General features: G+C 37.6%; 1 protein-coding gene across 10 annotated transcripts in view; it reads left to right on the forward strand.

Moving 5' to 3' along the window:
• The window catches only part of SLC9A9 (solute carrier family 9 member A9), a 656,685-nt gene that overhangs the window by 163,805 nt on the left and 474,065 nt on the right, over positions 1 to 18,815 (forward strand). The gene's annotated exons all lie outside the window — the stretch shown is intronic.

The raw sequence follows: 18,815 nt of genomic DNA on the forward strand, positions 1-18,815 counted from the left end.
ACACAAGAAACTGAGGCTAAAAACACACATTAGTCACTCATCCAGCCTTTTCCTTACGAAACATTTAGTGTGTGTCACTGGAAGGCTAACATTTAGTGTGTGTCACGAAACATTTAGTGTGTGTCACTGGAAGGCTCTCATTACTTGGACCTGAAAGTGGGGAGCGGGGGGGGTATTTTGAATTCTCTGTTAAATTTTTATTGATTCAAGCCTAGAACAACTCAGGCTACATTATATGAAAATGTCCAGCATGGTTAAGGCGGTGAGGAAGCTGAAGATTTTAGCACCTGAAGGTGGAGGCTTGCAGAGATGTAGACTGGGGAGCCTTATAAAATCTGGACAGCTAAGAGATCTATCAACTGTTTGTGATTGAGAGTCACAGTGGATTTGATCTTTCTCAAAGCTTGTTCAAGGGCAGGCTTCTCTGTTCTGTGGGTATGCCATAGCTAAATATCCAAATTTCAAAGCTGGCAAGGGCCTCAGAGATCTGTGTAATTAAAACCCCTCCTTCTGGAGATGGAGGAATGTAACATCTTGAAAGGCTAATTAATTGTTTCAGTCTCACCATCTATGAGAAGTAGGACCTTGGTCAGGACAAAATTCAGAACTTCTTCTCTTGATCCAGTAGCTCTTTCCATCACCCACCTCTTCATTTAGCAATTTATCTTGAATTTCTATACATACCTAATATTATTCCTATACATTGACACAAGACTCTGAGATGTGTGGACTCTACAAATGATTGATTATCAGTTTATAGCAAGATTGATCTTTAGCAGTTCTATAATATGGAAATCTGAGATTTACAGTAGATGCAAATTCTAAACTTGTGGACAATGCTGTCAAATTATGGCATAATCTGTTTCATTATTATTCTGTTTCCTTTGCATAACTGATTTTAAGTATATGTAAGTGTATGCATTGATATAATACACTTTACTATTATTAAAAACCTATACATCTAGTTTTAAAGCACAATAATGTATAGTGTGTGTGTGTGTGTGTGTATGCTTGCACTTGCGCATTGTATATAATTGACTTGTTCTTAAAATTTTCAATTCAAGAGATCTAGTGATATGTATTTACTGGAGTTGAGAAACTCTTCTAATTGATTTTTAAGGCTGTGATCAATAATTTATAAAGAAAAGTGATTTGAATAAAAAGTACAGCCCTGGCAAAACTTTTAGAACCATGTTCCTTGTTTGAACAACAAAAACTTGTAGGGTGCCTACTTAATGTGGGTCATTAGGTTAAAGTGCAGAAGGGTTAGATAGGATCTTATCCAGCAAGGTAAGGGAAACCCTTGAAGAGCTTTAGCTTGAGCGTGACAAGGTCAGATTTATCCTTTAGGAAGGACATTCTGGTGGCCATGTGAAGTGGGAAAAAGGCAGCAAGGGGACCATTTTAGAGGCAATTTCCAGGCTAGGTTGGAAGTGATGAGGGCCTAGTCTTAGGCAGTGGCAGTAAAGGTGGATATGGAGCTATCAACTTGTGGAAATCTTGAGAGAATGAGGTCATCCGGGGAAAGTAGGTGGAGTGAGAAAGGAAGGTACTTATACAACAGCACTAGTTGAAGAAAGGAAGAGGTGCCCACAAAGGACTAAGTACTGGGCCCAAGAAACAGGAAGCAAGCCAGCAGGGAATGTATCTGGAAGTTAAAGGAAAAGGTAGATGGAGGGTGGACAGTGTCTAACACAGGAGAGGTCAAGTGGGATAGGCGTAGGTCCATTGGATTCAACCCCTAGGAAATGATGGGCGACTCCACACTTTTGCTATGGACAGAAATAGAGGAAGAGTATTGGTAGGTTCAGTTGTTTGGGGTACTGTACAATGAGAAACAATCATTTATTTTGATGCTGTTCTCCAGATACAATCAGAATTTTTGAAAGAAAGGCACACACTTAAATTCAGACCAAACAGACACTTTCATAATTTGGTGACTCCTGTTGTGAGTCACTCAGACTTACACTTAAGTCTTAGAAAATGACCAGTTATATTTTCTGATAAATTAATGGTGGTAAGAACAACACAACAAACATTTATTCAGTGCTTAATATGTACCATGCCCTTTTTAAAAGTACTTTACATGGATTATTTCATTTAATCCTCCAAATAATCCTATTAAGTAGATAATGTTATTATCCTCACTTAACAGTTGAGACAGCTGAGGTTCAGAGAGAATAACACAGTGTAAGTAATAGGGCTGGTATTAGTAACCAAAGAATTTGGCTCCAGAGTCAAATTCTTAATGCCAAAAAATGTGCTTTACTTCTATGTATTGGTATCACTAAAAAATAGCATTTAGAATATTAAACTAAAGAAAAAATGGTGTAAATCAGTCAGTATTTACGAACATGCCCCTTGTTTCTTCATTTATCCCCTTAAAAGTTCTCACAGACATGAGAGATTTTTATTAGGGAACCGTATCTAAAAGAAATCCACATTTTTAAGGGGAAGAAGGGGGAGGCCTGAGTTTATGCAGTTCTGTTTATAAAATGGGCAAGAGGAGGGATTCAGGACAGTCAGTTAGATTGGACTCTGAGAATAATTTTATAAAGGAGGCAGATTCTGGGTAGTCATTTAGTGAAGAGGGATGAGGTAGTTGGATTTTCCATACTCTCAAGTGCACTAGTCCTGGTGGGTATGGGGAATATTGTGCAAGTTTCCAAGTTAGAGAATAAGTCTCACTGAGCAATGTAAGAGAATGTGGGAACTAAAATACTGGAGAGTCAACTGGCAGATGGCCATGAAGCCCAGGATCAGAAATATATTATATTTTTATTTTTTAAATTTGTTTATTTTATTTATTTATTTTTGGCTGTGCTGGGTCTTCATTGCTGCATGCGGGCTTTCTCCAGTTGCAGCGAGCGGGGGCTACTCTTTGTTGTGGTGCACGGGCTTCTCATTGTGGTGGCTTCTCTTGTTGCAGAGCATGGGCTCTAGGCACACGGGCTTCAGTAGTTGTGGCACGCGGGCTCAGTAGTTGTGGCTCCTGGACTCTAGAGCGCAGGCTCAGTAGTTGTGGCTCACGGGCTTAGTGTCTTCACGGCATGTGGGATCTTCCCGGACCAGGACTCAAACCCGTGTCCCCTGCATTGGCAGGTGGATTCTTAACCACTGCACCACCAGGAAAGCCCCAGGATCAGAAATTTATGAGAATGTGAAGGTCACAAAGAGTGATTTTGGAATATGAATGAAAACTCAGCTAGTGGGTCGTGGTCTTCTTTAGGTAAACACTGTAATCAAACTACAGGTTGGTTTTAGAGCTGGATTCAGAGACTTTAGTAATTTAGATCATTGGGTCCATTTAAATGAAAGAGTTCTTAACCTTTATTAACTTCATTTTGTTTCAAAAATTAGATGTAAATCATCTTTCATATTACATGGGAAATTTTAACAGTATCCTCCTGGCAATAAAGTCAAAGAAACCTTTAACCATTTTTTTATAGGATGGATTGTTCTTAAAGGATCAAACCATCTTTTCTAGTTTTCTCCCCCATTTTATCACTTAAGAAATATTTTAAATACATATCTGTTTTTAAATAAAACCCATGTGTTTGAATTATTTTGCTATTCATCTCCTTCATCTTTGGGGACTATTCCTTTACCTTTGACTTCATGTTTCCACTCTATGGCCACACAGATGTGTCATCACAATGACAACCTACCTAATGCTTACTGTCAGCACATACATTTTTGTTTTAAGAACTCATTAGTACCCATGAAGTGCTTCTTTTTCAAGAGCAATGAAAATGATACCCTTTTAGCTTCTCTGTTAATGAGGAATTAAAACAAATGCCACAGTTTCAAAAATATTTGGAAAAAAGGGACATGGAAGACTTCCCTGGTGGCTCAGTGGTTAAGAATCCACCTGCCAATGCAGGGGACACGGGTTCGGGCCCTGGTCTGGGAAGATCCCACATGCTGCAGAGCAACTAAGCCCATGAGCCACAACTACTGAGCCTCCACTCTAGAGCCCATGAGCCACAACTGCTGAGCCCGTGGCGTGCCACAACTACTGAAGCCCACACGCCTAGAGCCCATACTTACAACAAGAGAAGCCACTGCAATGAGAAGCCTGCACACCGCAACGAAGAGTAGCCCCCGCTCTCCGCAGCTAGAGAAAGCCTGTGCGCAGCAATGAAGACCCAACACAGCCAAAAATAAATAAACAAATAATAATTTAGTTAGAAAGAAAGAAAGAAAGAAACAAACAAACAAAGGGGACATGGATCTAAATGAAGAATGGGGTGTTAATGTTAAAACTAGCTCACTTTTTAAATCGCATCCCATGTGCCACACACTGACCTATGCTTCTATCTCATTTTATTCTCATAATGCCCCTATGAGACAGGTACTATTATTATCCTTATTTCACATACAAGGATGCTGAGGTTGAGACTTGTTCAAGGTTACACAGTAAGTAAATGGTATTAAATGGCATAGCCAGTCTGACTTTAGAACAGACACACTTAGAATCTCCTTGTCCTCTTCCTCCTCCTAAGATGACGCGTTACATTTCCTGTAGTGTTTTGCAATTAATAACTATACATGCCAGACAAACCAAGTCCTCAATAATTTCAGATTCTTGTATTTATCATTATGACTAGCAATTATGAAAAATCTGAATGTTTAAGAATGAGCTGTGGGACTTCCCTGGTGGCACAGTGGTTGAGAGTCCACCTGCCGATGCAGGGGACACGGGTTCGTGCCCCGGTCCGGGAAGATCCCACATGCCGTGGAGCGGCTGGGCCCGTGAGCCATGGCCCCTGAGCCCGCGCATCTGGAGCCTGTGCTCCGCAACGGGAGAGGCCACAGCAGTGAGAGGCCCGTGTACCACAAAAAAAAAAAAAAAAAAAAAAAAAAAGAATGAGCTGTGAATATAATTGCAAAGTAGAAATGGAACCTGTCTTTTCTTACTGGAGGTAGTTGGAGGGATGGTATGAATCCATTTGACTTGCTTAGAATTGCTGGACTCTGTGTAACTCACTCTGGAAAACTTGGATTCAGAAATGTGAGGTTGTTTATATTATTCATATCAACATTCCTCAGGAATGTTGATTTTCCTGCTGGGCTCCTTAATATACCACAGAAGCATGCCTGACACTGCCCTCTTGTGTCATCATGCCTGCTGAGCTGGGGACCTGTAGGTCTAAGTGCCCATGGCTCTGGTTCTAGAATTGCTGTTGCTCTGTCCTTAAATGAGATACTGTATGCTGAGGTTCAGAAGTCTCAAAAGGCTGACTTCTAAGCCTGGAAGAAGGAACAAGGGTCTAGAACCAAAACCTGAGGAGGTTTAGTTCATAAATGGAGGCCGAGTGATACCTCAGTGCCTTAAGCTCTAACACTGGGAAGAGAATGATTTAGAGCAGTTCTTAATTCCTAATCCAGTTCTTAATCCAGGAAACACAGACCCTTAAATGGTTCATAAAAGGACTTCAGGGTGGGGCATTCAACCCCCTTAAATTGTCCATGAATTTTTCATGGGAGAGAGTCTGCATAGATTTCACTGTTTCATCAGCTTTGCTAAGAGATTGAAGTTGACAAAGAACAAGTATGTTTTTCAAGAGCCTAAGGAAAGAGAAGGTTGAGAAAGGAAGGATTTCACATATCTCCATATTTAATTAGAACTGAAGAATTCTCTAGACTGCATTCAGTGTGGCCATAAAGTCTGGAAATATGCATGCTATTATCTTATCATGTACTATAATGTAATAACAATAAACTAGCTATTACGTATTTGTCCATGGTCCCCAACTTGGTGGCCATTCTGTATCCATGCCTAAGAGTGGAAGTGCCAGGTGGTAGGGTCTGCAAAATGCTACTCATTTTTACAAAATAATGCAAAATCATTTCCAAAGCACTAGTACCAATTTTTCCTCTTAATTTTTGGCAATCTAATAGGTGTGAGGTGAAATTATACTGTGGTCTTTATTTGTATTTCTCTGATTGTTAATGAAGTTGACTGTATGTTCATATGATACCTCACCAAACTTTCTGTCCATTTTTCTAATGAGTTGTTTTACCATATGTTCATTAATTTGCCTGATTTCTTTGTATGTTCTGCATGGTAGTCTGTATTCAGTTACATATGCCTCAAATATTTTCTTCCAGTTTGTGTCTTGTGCTTTTACTTTTCCATGATGTCTCTTAATGAACAGAATTTCTTAAATTTAATGTAGTTAAATTTATAATTTTTTCTTTTATGGTTAACATTTTTGTATTTTATTTAAAAAATCCTTCCTTACCCCAGAATCAGAAAGACATTTTCTTCTAAAGTGTTTTAAAGTTTTGCCTTTTGCCGTAAGTCCATTTTCCAGAATCGATTTTTGTGTATAATATGAAGTAGACATCCAATTAAATTTTTCTTTCGCAGAGGGACAGCCAATTATTCTAACATCATTTATTGTCTAGTCTCACTTTTCCCCAGTATCTACAGTTCCTTCTGTACTATGTGTTGTGGTTTCTGTTTCTAGACCATTAATTCTATCTTATTGGTCTCTAATCTATCCCTGCACAAGTACCACACTGTCCTAATTATGATGGCTTCATAATAAGTCTTTATATCTTAAAAAGAAACTCTTCTTCATGAGTACCTTGTCTATTATTATTTCTTTACTCTTGAATATAAATTTATTCCAATGTATATATTTATGAGTATATATTTTAACATTTATAAATACATTTGTATATACTTTGTACATATTTGTATAACTTATAACTCTATTTCTGAGTGTTTTCCTTAGGGACCCCCTTGTACATGTGCACCATGCATAAAAATATTTGTAGCAATTTTATATAATAATATATATATTATCATATATAGTTATATATATTATTAATATATATATTATATGATAGCAAAAACTTGTAAACAACTCATATTTCATTAAAAGGAGAAAAGAGAAATAAATGTATTTAATATTATACAGCAGTGAAAAGCAAAGAAATAAAATTGCTAATGACAATGGAGGTGAATCTTGGAAGCATAAGGTAAGATCAGTAAATCAAGTCCCGTAAGACCTTTTCTATAATGTTCATAAATGACCAAGATTAAACAATGTTGCATAAGCATACATGCATATAGGTGAGAATGCATATATGCATATGTGTAGTAAATAAGGGAATTAAGAACACAAAATTCAGCCAAGTGGTAATTTCTGGGAAACAGGGAAAAGAATGGAATGGAAAGAAACACGTAGAAGAAATAAGTTACTGGTGATATTCTGGCTCATGGGTTGGAGTGGGTTTCCAGGTATTCAATATACTACTATAATTTATAACTTGCATATATCTTCTATATGTTCTCTTGCATGTGTCAATTGTATTAAAAAGAAAATAAAAGGGAAAACAAGTTGAAGGAGCTATTTAATAGATTTATAAATATAAGCAGCTTGATTACGTTGCTTACTTCCATTTCTGGGAAACTCAGACTCTTCTGTTGTTTCTCTTTGTGTGTGTTTTAATAAGAGCAACTCTGGTTGGCAGGCAGTAGCAGAGATGCAAAGGTGCCAAGAGTGTATTTGCCAGCATCCCCTGGTTAATTCTTATCAACCACAAAGCCCTCTGTTTTTCCTCTCTCTTCCCTTATCTATCTTCACCTTCTCTCTTCTTTCTCCCCACTCTCTTCCCCTCCATCCCAACCGTGTTTTTCTCACTGTCCCCTGAGACTCTGTCTGGGCTGCTGCTCTCTGAGACTCCATTTTCAGTAGGCTGCAACACAGCAGAGCTCGGGAGGCTGTGTTGAGTCAGCCTAGAAGGCCCCATCCCTCCTCAGTGCATTCATTTACTCTCTAGATACGGAGCTGGCACAGTAATAGCTGTCACTGATGTCAAAGAGAAAAATAAATGTGCTGCTGCCCTGACACAGCCAAATGAGAAAAAAATAATCTCTAATCTGTCAAGTACAGCCCGAGCTGCTTAGCAGTGTGGTTTCTCATATCCATATCACAGCAGGCACGGGCTGTATTTCTGGCAGCAAAGAGGAGAGTGAAGTTTATGAGGAAAAGAAACAAAAGGGAGGGAGGGAGGGACTGTGGAGAACATCAGAGATGTAGTTTGGAGGTAAAGGAGGTGAAGCTGTCAGAGTGCCATATGGATCTATGCATTAGTTACCACGTTACTCCTTGTATCACAGCCTTGAAGATGTCAGGAATAAGAATGACAGCACAGGACAGAGAAAAGTAAACAAATTCTGAAAGATTCAAAAAGGAAAGCAAATAAAACCTAACTCCGAATTAGGAAGAGAAATGCTGAAAATCATGTAGAACGAACAAAATATGTGAGATTGTCGACATGGAAAAAGAAATATATAATAATAAAAAAAGTATAAAAATAATTGAAACAATCTATTCTGAAAAAGAATTTACCTGATAAGTCTTATTATTAAATAATGTATTCTAAAGATTCTAACTATGGGATTCCTTTTAAATGAAATATTCAAGTCTTGGAATTACCTAGTTTATCTTCATTCTTCATTACCCTTGGACACAAAGTCAAACGTTTTTCTCAATTTGACCAAAATCTGATGGAGAAGATTTAAATGTGGCTCCGCTTCTACATGCACACACACACACCACAACCCTTGCGGACAAAAGGTAAAAAAAAGTAAGGAAAATAGATCAGTTATCTGTTGCTGTGTAACAAACCACTCCCCAAACTTAGTGGCTTAAAACAGCTATTTTATTAGTTCACAATTCTGTAGCTCAACAATTTAGGTTGGACTCAGATGAGCAGTTCTGTGGTTCTCATCTGAGGTCACTCATGTGACCACAATCATCTGGGGCTTGACAGGGATTGGGTGGTCTAACATGGGTTCACTCAAATGTCTGGTGACTGATTCTGATTATTAGCTGGTTGGTCTGGGGACTCAGTTCTGTTCCATGTAACCTCTCACCCACCAGTAGGCTAGCCCTGGCTTTTTTCCATGATGGTCTCAGGGCAGCATTCCAAGATGATGAGAACCGAAGTGCAAGACTCTTAAGGCTTGGTCCCAGAAGTCTTGCAATATCACTTTCACTGCACTGTATTGGTCAAATGATCACAAGAGCAGCCAAGATTCAAGGCATGGGGAAATAGGCTTCAGCTCTTGATGCAGGTTGTGATAAAGTCACATTATAAAGCGGTATGCATACAGGGATGGGAAAATTATTGTGGTCATCCTTGCAAATATTCTACCACAGCAAGGAACTATAAAATATCTTCAGAGATATCAAGGTAAGAGCTGGCATTAAAAAATGGGACTCAAAACTTGGTGTGAAACCTATGGCTACGAAAGGAAAACATGATGGAGAATCAAGTTGACCTTAGAAAGGCTAACTCACCAGCCTTCTCTGTTAGACTTCCCGATGTTCTGAAAAGAGTAATAATGAATCTGTACCCTGATGACTTAAGTGACTTTCGAAGAAGTATCTTATAACATTCTATGTTTGGATATAAAATTTTATGCAAAAATATACAAAAGTTCAAAGGAAATAAAGTAGAGAGCATGGCTCACTAAGATTTTATGCTACCAAAGCAAATGACATTCGTGGAAAATTGAGCCCTGCTCAGCTAGAGTGGAGAATTATGGAAGAGTTTTATTTCATTTGAGAATTTCAGTTGCTCTGTTTCCCACCAGTGATGCTGAGAATGTGGAAGCAAAGGTGTGGCCATGTTAGCTGTAAAGGCAACAGCATCCTTGCTGAGGAGGTTTCTTTCACGACTGCACATCCCTTGCCAAGGGCTGTCATAACAAACCTCATTTGCATCCACTATTGTCTGACTGGTTGTGGTGCTTTGGGAAAGGGTGGAGCTCTGGAGACGACTAACGCTTGATCTTGGCAGCTTATTCATTTTGCCTGAACAGTTTAAGAAGAAATAAGGTTAAGGAGTTATGCCACATGGCCTTTATTGTATGTTTTCAGGGCCTTGAAAATTACCTTAAAAATGGAAACCCATGAATCTTTCACTAAACTATAAGCTACATTGCCAAAACTGTCCAACTTACCTGTGTGCTCCTCCCCATTCTCCTTCCCCCCCATCCCCAGAGGTAAATCTTACGCTGATTTTTATTTATAGTCTTTCCATGAGCTTTCGAACTTTATAAAAACAGTATTATACTTTATGTCATCAAGCCATTTTCTTTATTCCCCCCACTCATGACTTTTCTAAGATTCATCCATGTTATGGTTTTCAGCTGTAGCTCATTCACTGTCATTGGTAACATGCAAATGTGAGAATATTCCACGCTTTACTTATTCTCTTATTGATGGAGTTGCTTCTATCTATGAATATTCTTTTTTTTATAAAGCTGCATTTATTATTGTTTGTTTGTTGTTTTTAATTAATTTATTTATTTTTGGCTGCGTTGGGTCTTCGTTGCTGCACGTGGGCTTTCTCTAGTTGCGGCGAGCAGGGTGTACTCTTCATTTCGGTGTGCGGGCTTCTTATTGCGGTGGCTCCTCTTGTTGCAGAGCATGGGCTCTAGGCGCACGGGCTTCAGTAGTTGTGGCACGCAGGCTCAGTAGTTGTGGCGCACGGGCTTAGTTGCTCTGCGGCATGTGGGATCTTCCCAGACCAGGGATCGAAACTGTGTCCCCTGCATTGGCAGGCGGATTCTTAACCACTGCGCCACCAGGGAAGTCCCATCTATGAATATTCTTGTACAAGTCACCTGCGGCTCTTGTAAAAGATTCTTTAAACAATGAACTTGAAATGGAATGTGTGATACCACATTGTTTTCCAAAGTGGTATCCCTACCAGCTGGTGTGTTTCCATTGCACCACATCCTCACCAGTGCTTAGTATTGTCAGACTTCATGATCAATTTGTCTAGCCCTGTGACAGTATCACACTACTTTAATCATTGTTGCCTTCTAGTAATTAACTCAATATTTAATAGGAACAACCTTACCCTCCTCCCCACCACACACACCCTACAATATTCCTTATGAGTGTCATAGCTCTTTGGATCTCTTTATTTTACTGTAAAAATTTTAGAATCATCTCATCAGATTCTTTGACTCACTGTGTTGGTATTTTGATTAGAATTGCATCAAATCTATAGATCAATTTAGGGAAAGCTGACATATTTATGATATTGCCTTTCTATTCTTAAAATCTGATATCTCTTTTTACTTACGTTTTCTTTAAGTCTTCCAATAACAGTCTTGCACAAATTTTACTAAATTTATTCCTAGGAATATTGTATTATATTATAAATGGTTTTATTTTCAACATTTCATTTTCTTAGTGTTGCAATTTAGCAGTCTTTGAAAAGCAATAAAATGGCCCACTTCTAGCTGGCCTGGAGCTTACAGTCTGTGAAGGGAGGCATTCATGAGGGAATCACATAAACACATGGAAAAGCACAGCTACAGAGAGTGTGAGCAAGGAGAAGTGAATGCTGCAAAGAGATCAGAGACTTGGAAGATCTGCTTGAGGCTTGGGTCTGGAGTGATAAGAGCTCTGATGGGGTAGGTAGAGGGAGCTGTGGGAGCACAGTAAGGAAGCCAGGAGAGGCTTCCAGGGAAATGACTTCTAACCTGAGATCTTACATTTATTTCAAAGGAGGAACCCAGGAAAAGATCTGAGAGAAGACATTTCAGGCAGAGAGTATAGCACGTGGGAGGCCAGCAGCAAGGTGAAACTTTAGTTCTGGCTTTTGTCCAGGGCCAGAGTATGGACAGGAAGCAGTAGGAGATCCACAGGGTGAGGGCAAAATTTTTTCTGGGAACTTGAGACCTTGTTCTGGAGTTTGGACATAACTCTGTAGGCTGTAGAGTGCTCAACAGGAGACAAGCACTTTTAAAATTTCACTCCAATTGGAACATGAAAATGGATGAGAGAAAGTCAAGGTGGGAAACAAGAGAGCAGCTAGGAGGTGATGCTACTTTAAACCTGGAGACTACTTGGTTGGATCTGAGAGCTGACTGGGAGATGGAACTGACAGGACATGGCCATTCGTCAGATTTAGAGGAATAAAGGACATCATGGGTAACTCAATTTTCTGGCTTCAACCATAAGCTCACTCTGAATTTGACTGTCAAATCTAGCACAGTTTGGACCTTACGTGCTATCCCCTTCCATCCTTGTCTTATGTTCCCTAATAGAATTAACCTCTTGGGGGCTTCCCTGGTGGCGCAGTGGTTGAGCGTCCGCCTGCCGATGCAGGGGACACGGGTTCGTGCCCCGGTCCGGGAAGATCCCACATGCCGCGGAGCGGCTGGGCCCGTGAGCCATGGCCGCTGAGCCTGTGCGTCCGGAGCCTGTGCTCCGCAACGGGAGAGGCCACAACAGTGAGAGGCCCGCGTACCACCAAAAAAAAAAAAAAAAAAGAATTAACCTCTTGGTAATCATGCCCTTACTTTTAGTAAAAGTCAATAACTATATTGCCAAGTGAATCAATGAATTAATGAAAAGATCTGAGAAATGTATATCCTTTGGTTGACAAAGAGGTAGTAGAAGTAACAAAAGTTTCGACAGAAGCTAGCTTTTTGGTTCATTTTTTTGGTTCCTGGCCTTGAACTGACCATTCTGCATTTACTATCTCATTTAATCTTCACAACTAACAGCAGAGATGGATAATTTCTGTTGTTCCCTTTTTGTAAGTGAGAGGTATGAAGCTCATATTGCTTAAGTAATTTTTCCAAGGCGTGACTGACTCCAGAGCTCGTACGCTAAACGCATCCTTACAACTTAAGTTGCATCTTTGTACCTGCAGCAACACCTGGAGTTTCTTAGAAATGCAGAGTCTTGGGTCTCATCCCAGACCTCCTGAGTCCTAATCTGCATATTAACAAAAGCCCTAGGTGAATTTACTATGCTGCACTTCCAAACGGGTAGTGAGATTTAATACCTTACTTAGGGATTTAGTAAGAACAGACTATAGGAATCAAGATGATTTTAACTTGCGTTTAATTCATATTACCCAGGCATCACTGAAACGAAACCAAATCAATTAATTTCAGAATTTATATCCACAAGATTTATATAGCTATCTGTGTCTGTGCACATATCTGAGTCAAATATTGTATGTGTGTTACGTAGAAGGTAATTGGTAGTTTACTGTTAGTGGGGCACATAGAGCCGTCTCAGTGAGAAATGCCCAAAGTTCTGGTCTAAGGGTTTCAGCAGTATCAGTGTGGGAGGTACTCTACCTGATTTAGCAATTACGCTCTGATGTCATTAAAATGAAATGGCCCCAATAAAAGGAATAGAAGTCAATCTTAACCACAGCTCTGAGATGCTTTATTGCTCTATTTCACCCTTACTTACTAATTTCCTCTGCGTGAGAGGCAGCTATACAGGTTTCCAATAGGTAAGCTACATTATCAACAGAATCATGAATATGAATGATGACATCATTTTTTTAGCATCAATGAGCAAGTTTAAACTTGAAGGTCATTGCTACTGGGTGATAGGTACCTACTATCTATTTTTATATGATTCTTGACTATTTGCCCTGTGGTTGCATCTCCTTCCTCCTTGTGATTTCAACATCTATATGAATTTGACCTGCTTTTGACTGGATTTTTCTTGGCAACTCTGTTCTAGTGCTTGGTGAAGTGGATTACTCAGTCTTTTCTTTAGCTTCTCAAGGATACCATATCACTTGGTCCCCCTCTTCAAATAAGGTGTACAACTATGAGAACTATCAACTCTAATGATGATAATTGCTTGCATTTATTGAGCATGTACTTTGTGCCAGCCACTGACATGGACTTTACACACATTAAATTCATTCATTATCACAACCCTCCATTTAAAGATTTTTCTCATCATAAGAATATACATTTCCATATTTTTTACTAAAACAATTTTTAATTTTTCCTTAGAATGTTAAAAAGTTTTTCAAAATACTTTTATAAACATTCTTACTTATGGAATAGACTCTTGCTGGAATTTTGTTAATATACAGTAGAAGCTTAGGGTTCTTAAGTAAGAATGTCCACAAAGACAAAAAATGAACCCCAATGTAAACTACAGACTTTAATTAATAATAATGTATCAATATTGGATTATGGTAGATGAAACTGGAGGAGAGTGAAGGGGTATATGGGTAACTATCTTGAGATTTTGAATACTTTCTACTCAATCTTTCTGTAAACCACTCAAAAAATAGTCTATTAATTAAAAAAAGAATGTCCACTTTATAAAATCTTTTACACAACCTCTTTCTTTGATAACATATAGAATATACCAGATATTTCCTATGGCCCTAGTGGTCCGATATTGGATGAAAACTAGAGGTTCTTATCCTTATCTAAACCTAGGACTGTAACTCTTTTGGGCTCATGGACTCCTGAAGTCCACTTAGCCTGTTTTAGTGGTAGCACCTTAGTTGACCAGTTTGGCAATGGCCCTACTACACTTCGTCTCTATCATAGTACCAGGGGTCCTAAGAATAATAGAACTAGAAGCTGAACTCTTTATGGCTGATGGGAAACCTTCCCTCTGGTTAGCCTCCATTATATGGTGGCCACCTCCCCAATCCCTTAGAATAGGTGTTATGAGGATGATGCTTTCTTAATTGCCCAAGTTAAATCATATTTCTTCTATTTTACAGAATGGATATTAGCACTTGTGAGTTTCTTGCTTCTCCTCTTTCAGTGTCCAAACTACACTATTGACAAACTCATGATTGAATAAAACTTTTCATGAGAGTGATCATAATGTATCATCAATCCCTAATTGGCTGTGATTCACTAATCACATTTCGCAAGATCATTTTCTCCATGGCTATGATCATAATATCTTCATTATGTTTTTTGGTCGTATGTAATGTGCCAACATTTTCTTCCCTCCAAAGTACTAACCATAATTTAGTCATTTGTTACTAATTGATTCTTTCTCTCTGCGTAATACCTGCCACTTCTGTTTCAAAGTTTACTTATGTGTTTAGTTTTTCCTGTTGATTTTGTATAGCTTGGCTTCTGTTATTGAGCTGTCCCCTATCCAGGTGACCTATGGCTTCTAACATATGTATATGTATATGTAATAGATAAATTGCTTACATGATTGTGAAGGCATTGCTTTTAATATGCAGCAAAAATATATCTCTTCTAGGTCACAAATTTAAGACTTCTACAGGAATCAATAACCTGATTATTTAACAAGTCATCCACTGTGCTTCACAGGGCTAAATACAATTACAGCCTTATCCCAGCAGAGAGAAATTAAGAGTATAGGAAAAGGTAAGCATTATCCTCTAAGGGTGGAAAGTAGATGGAGACTCATTTGGAAGAATGTAAGTGGCTATTGTGGATGGCACATGCCTTAGGAAAACATTTTACTTTCAAATGGCCCGTTTTCATAGAAATGATACCCATGTTAGAAATACGAGCAAAGTGTACTATTCTCGTAGTCCCTTGCCCTCCTCACAAAGTGTATTCATTTGCATTTTACCACAACCATACCAGACAGGCAGAGGCAGAAATTATCCTACTTTATACATAAGAAAACTGAATATTAGAGAAGTTAAATTACTTCCTAAGATACTTTTTTTATTAGTATTTGTCAAAACTGGAAATAATATCTATTTTTTCTAATTCCTAGATCTCTTCAAATGCTTTACATCCTTGGTTAAGGGCTATCCCACTCTTGAAATCTATCCTCTTGCTGATCATTCAATACAACAAGTGAAATTTGAGACTTATAATAGACATGATAAATAATAACAGTGTATTACGTACACTGCAGGTATACATATATACATATGTATAATACATACACATATGTACATTATATATATATATATATATATATACATACCTACGCATGCACACACACGCACACACAGACACACCACTTTCAATTTTTAATTAAATTTTTTTACATCTATTATTTTAACTGCCAATCAAGACATCCCTGAGCTAGATCCAGAAATGAATATAAATCCAGTGAGATTGTTTAGGACACTGGAGGTGTAATTTCATGTCATTGCAAGAGTCCTACATTAGAAATAGTGCTGTGTTCACAGAATTTTGGAGAACTGTATTTAGTTGATCTCTAGAGGAAATTACATACACAGGGCATGCAAGTCAACCAGCATTAACTCACTCAATGGCAGCCCAAATTATACTTTTTAAGAGCTGTGTCTCTAATCTTAGATTCAACTGTTCTATTACTTCCACTGATGTTCAGTTTAGCTTGGCTACTTCTAATGAATAATTCTTTGTAAGGAAATCGATTTTCCTGTTGGGAAAAAGTACAGAAGTTTCCCCAAAGGTTTTTCTCTCTTTCCTTCTAAATTTAACTAACTTTCCATATATCAGGTTATGAAAATACAGCTATTTTTAAAGATATTTTCTTACATAGTTGCCAGATGATTTCCAACCCTCCTTTTTCTCTTCCTCCCTGCCTCCCAGATGGATACGTTTACAAGGGACATAGTTAAGCACGGATATACAGTTCCAAAAGCCGTTCTCTGACTCCATTCCTCCCATTTTGAAGAATTTCAGCATTCAGTAATAGTTATGGGATTTTTGTTTTAAAGTTTTACAAGATGAAAGGGACTTTACTTAAACCTTGAGTTATTCATAGCTATTTAGATACTTTGAAACATATTTTGAGCAATGTTAGTACTCTTCAGGCAATGAAGCTATGAGAACATGTCAAGTTTTTTACAACCTTGCTGTAAGAGGAAAGGCCATGAGCACAATGCTACTGAGAGTGTTATCTGCAGACTGGTGCTGGTCTGTGAGCTGGGTTCTATTAGATTTGGAAAAATAATTACAAAAACTGAGAATAAGCATTTAGGAATATCCACAGTCATTTGATATCTGTTGAATTTAATAATAAAATATTTGGACTTGCATTTTGTGTAATGTAAAAATACAATTTATGCAGCATTTCATTTTTATTGCATTTTACAAAAGTATCAGTGGCAGTAGTTTGGAATTAATAATAATAATAATTAATAATTGATTAATGCTCCTTCATCACAGAGAGTTTGAGAAGCAGTGCTCAAGGAGGTCAATTCAAAAATGTCCTTATGGTAGGGGTATTTCATAGAGGAAAAGAAAATGGTTAGGTTATGGTTTAAATGGCTAGGTTATGGTTTAAAAAAAGTTTGGTTAAAGCCCACTAGGTGGATAACTAGTTTCTCAGAACAAATCTTAATTCCATTAAAGTTCATTGGAAAATTACTTAAGCATTTTTATGAGATGACAGTTTTTCAAGAAGGAGATTTTTAATTTAAGATATATATAAAAATATAACTCAGATAAACTTTGCTTCAAATTTTCTTTTATTGGAGTCAGGGAGGAAAGGCAGGCAGTTCAGTTGTATACTTGAAATCTAACCTGACTACGTTTCTTCCTGATGTAAACTTTCCATATTGAGTAAATTTCTTTGAGGCAGCTGGACTTCAAGTAACTCTGGCTATCTAGTTTTTAATAAAAATGGCTGTTTTCCAAGATGGGTCCAGTAGAACTGAGATTCAGGCATGATCTCTGTGATGGGTACACCAACACCAGCCTAGTATTTTTAAGAAAGAGAGAAGGGGGCCAAGGAAGAGGTGATAAAAATGCCTTTTGGTGGCCTCCTTAGTCCCCCAAAGAACTAAACTAATGCATCTTTCACCAGATAGATATTCAATTCCTGAATGTTATGAGTTGCTTCCCCAGAAGAAAATTTTTATATTGAAAATATATCTTAGCATTCTCTTAAGTGAGTTTACAAAATTCTTATGATGGGAAATGTTCAAAATTTGCAGTCTTTCTAAAATAACAAACATATGTAGGGATAGATTTTCCTCAGTTGAAGCAACATTCCTACCATGGTGTGAAATTCATTCATGTTGAAGGGGAAAGTATTGGTAAAATATTGCTTCAAAACGTTACTTATAATTGAAAAGAATTCTGATCTAGAAAAATATCCCCCCCTCTCAGATTTTCAAATTTTAACATCTAATAATATTTGTAAGACTTTTTGTTTTATTAATTTGAATTTTAGTCTTTTTTTTCCCTCCAGTTACACGGTTTTTAAAAATCCATAAGTCTGTAGAAGAAGTTATAGTTATGGGAAATAGCTTTTATTTTACATGGCATATTCCTGCTTTATCCTTTTTAAAAAATGGGGAGAAAATAAATAAATAATTATATATTTTAAAAATAAATAAAAATAAAATAAAGGGGGGGAGAAAACATTACAAATTATATTCCTTAGAATGGAAGAGTTGACTTTATAACGCTTTAGAGTTTGTTTTCATCACCTGCCTTGCTGTTCAGATTTTTTCAGATGTTCACATGTTTTCTTACTAGTTTACAACTTCACTGGATAAGTCCATTAAATCACTATGAAGAACATCTCAATAGGGGGAAATTCCCTTAACAAAATCTGGTTTGAAGAGATGGAGAAAAATTATACAATTGCCACAAAGGTATAAATAAAAGATCTAATGATAGTCTTTATACCTATTCCTTTTGAAGGATAGGAATAATATATAGCTTATTATTACATGTATTAAAATCCTTTCAAACTGCCATTATATTAAATAAACACATGTTTTGAGAAAGCAGAATAGTAAATTAGTTTTTTAAATTGTGATGTTTTAGATTTAAAGAACATACATTTAAATTTTGAAGGTGATAGATTTTATTTAGAACATGATAAGGATGTGTATATTTTCTCAGTGTCCCGAGAATTTGCATGTAAACTAGATTCAGAGCACAAAACAGATTGATAAAGCTACACCCCTTGCTTTTTAACCACTAACACCCACACAGAGTTGAAGCCAGATTTTAGCAGTGTTTAAAGGCACCGTAGAGTGTTATCATAAGTTTACATTTCAAGATCATTTCAAAGTTACAATCTTTTGCCTATTGGAAAGAA

Source organism: Orcinus orca, chromosome 5 (assembly GCF_937001465.1).
Source record: "Orcinus orca chromosome 5, mOrcOrc1.1, whole genome shotgun sequence".
Classification (NCBI taxonomy): domain Eukaryota; kingdom Metazoa; phylum Chordata; class Mammalia; order Artiodactyla; family Delphinidae; genus Orcinus; species Orcinus orca.